A 2,805-nucleotide genomic window follows, 5' to 3' on the forward strand; every position below is an offset into this window, starting at 1 on the left:
TGCCAGACAAAGGGTCTTCCAGCAGCCACCTTCTTGACCCAGGGCAGCACTACCTTCTTCCAGGCCCTTGATGTAGGCCTCTGTGTTGAGTGTGAGGTCGTGTGGGGAGATGAGTGGACGCATAACGTTGCCATCACTAGTGACCACTCCAAACACCTTTGTAATCCCCATTAGACTCCTCCAACTCTTTCCAAATCCTCTGAACTCTCCCCAGACTGACACCCAAATACTCTGAAATGTTCATATTGGAGCTTCTGGCACGAATGCCAAACAGTACAGCATGTCATTTCCAAATTTCTGGCAGAGCGAATTATATCATGGTGCTGTTTTTTCTCACAGACAGTGCCCCACTGACCCTGGGAGTATGGCTACTGTGTAGTGGAGAAAATCAAAAACAAACAATGTGCATGCACGAAATTAAAAATATATAATGGTTACAATTTACCCACTGCACTCTGTATATGTGTGTGTGTATATATATATATATATATATATATATATATATATATGTATGTATAAAATATATATTTTTTTAACCAAAAAAAAATTGGTAAAAAATATAGTATCTGTTAACAATCTTAGCAGAAAACTCACAATTGAACTTTGTTGTTATTATTGTTATTGTTGCAATAAAGTATTTTCAACAGATCAATTTTGAGCTCTATTTAAAGTTGATATATATGTATGTATGTATGTATGTATGTATGTATACATGTTTATTTTAATGTCAAGTTGCAATGAAATGAATTGAACATTAAACAAAAGAATGACTCCCTTCTTTCACAAAGACGAAGCGACGGAACCTTCCGGTCCCTGACACTCCTCTTCTCATTTAAATGTCTCGAATCTTTTATTGTACGTTTCACGTGTGAGACTGTAGCCAGGCTGGGGCACCGCCTAGAATAAATGAATCGGCCCCACAACTTGTTTTTCCTTTTCTCAAGGTTCTTACTTATTCTATCAGTCTCTTTTGTTGAACTGCTAAGTTATGTGGATGTAAACACACCAACAAACTTCTTGCTACACAGCTTCACCCATGCCATATATATGTAAATATGATCCCCACTGGGATTGGTAATGTCAACAGCATATCTATCCATCCATCCATCCATCCACAAACCTACCTACTTACCTGTCTGTCTGTTTACCTACCTACCTATTTACCTATCTATCTATCCATCTACCCACAAACCTACATACCCACTTACCTACCTACCTACCTACCTACCTATTTATCTATCTATCTATCTATCTATCTACCTATGTACCTACCTACCTATCCATCCACCCACCTACCCGCCTGTCTATCTGTCTGTTTGTCTGTCTGTCTGCTTACCTACCTACCTGTCTACCTATCCAGCTCTCTCTCTCTCCCTCTCTCTCTCTCTCTCTGTCTACACCTGCCTGCATATATCCTTATACACACATATTTATATACATGCATGTTTCTTTCATTACATATATTCCCATACAAGATAATAAATAAGATTTACCAGAATAGAAAGGCAACAGACAACCATCGGAAAACCATGAGAAACACGAGAGAAAACTTCCCTAACCTACTTCTCTTGTCTAAAACACACACACGCACACACACACATTTACCTGTCTCTGTCTACATGCCCCTTTATGGACAGAGTGTGTGTGTGTGTGTGTGTGTGTCCTTTGAAGTTTGTTTCTGCAGGTGCCATACTTCCTGGTGAAACCATTGTCCATGTGATAAGGACAGAAATATGTGTATGGCTGGTTGTATAACTATGCTGTGAGGGTGGGTGGAGGTAGTATAGCATGCAGTGTCAGCAGTCCGGTAGTCAGGTATGTATTGTATATGCATACACACACACACACACAGGTGTAGGTGGAGGAATGGGTGTGTGGTTAAGGAGCTTGCTTTTTTCTACAATGTAGCTTCAGGTTCAAGTCCCACTGCGTGACATTTTGGGCAGGTCATCACCATTTCTGTAACCCCATGTTGACCAATATCTTCTCAGACAATTTGGTTGATGGAAACCCTGTAGAAGCCCCCTGTATCTATTTATATTTGGTGTCCATAAAGTCATGGGTGCAAATACTACAAAATTACTCAGCTTTGTGGAAACTCCATTTTATTTTCCTAGCTGAGATTTGAAACTGAATCACAGAATTCTCACTCACCAGATCCACCCTGCTATTGGCTAACCAAGCGGCGGGGCAGGTGGGTGGGTGAATCTCATTGTCCTGTCAAAGGGATTGATGAGTTTCCACTCAACCCCTGACCTGGGTGTGTCACAGAAAGTTCAAATGGACAGTAAGTGACCTAAATGTGCCTTAGCCACTCTTATAATGGTGTATCCATCCTCCTAGCTAGAATGGATCTTTATAAATACTAGTTCCGTAGGCAGACATGGACAGTCCAGCAGAGTGCGCTGAGAGAGACCAGAGAGATAGCTACAGAACTGACAGAGCAGCCACATAAACATATATATATGTGGGGAATTAGCTCAGATGGTAGAGCGCTCGCTTAGCATGCGAGAGGTACCGGGATCGATGCCCGGATTCTCCAACTTCCCGTTTTCTACTAGAGATTTCTTTTTTCACGGTGGTGCACCAGCATGACCGCAGCCACTTGGCTGAAACACATAAATAAATAAATATATATAGGCTTTGTCATATCACTGGCGTTCGATATCCCATCGCGTTTGGCCGTACGGCTTTTTAATTTTGTTTTCACTGTCCAATTTTACCTGTCTTGGTTTGTGTTTGCTACCTTGGAAACCTCTGTTTAGTGGGTTAATCCAGTACTTAGGAAGAAACTATTCTAAGAAT

At 41.1% G+C, this 2,805-nt stretch overlaps 1 non-coding gene across 1 annotated transcript; it reads left to right on the forward strand.

Annotated features, from left to right (window-relative positions):
• Nucleotides 1-2,469: 2,469 nt before the first annotated feature.
• Nucleotides 2,470-2,542, forward strand: Trnaa-agc (transfer RNA alanine (anticodon AGC)). The gene has a single exon. It is a non-coding gene; the product is annotated as a tRNA-Ala (tRNA).
• The last annotated feature ends 263 nt before the right edge of the window (nucleotides 2,543-2,805 follow it).

The sequence above is a fragment of the Octopus bimaculoides genome, chromosome 26 (genome assembly GCF_001194135.2).
Source record: "Octopus bimaculoides isolate UCB-OBI-ISO-001 chromosome 26, ASM119413v2, whole genome shotgun sequence".
Classification (NCBI taxonomy): domain Eukaryota; kingdom Metazoa; phylum Mollusca; class Cephalopoda; order Octopoda; family Octopodidae; genus Octopus; species Octopus bimaculoides.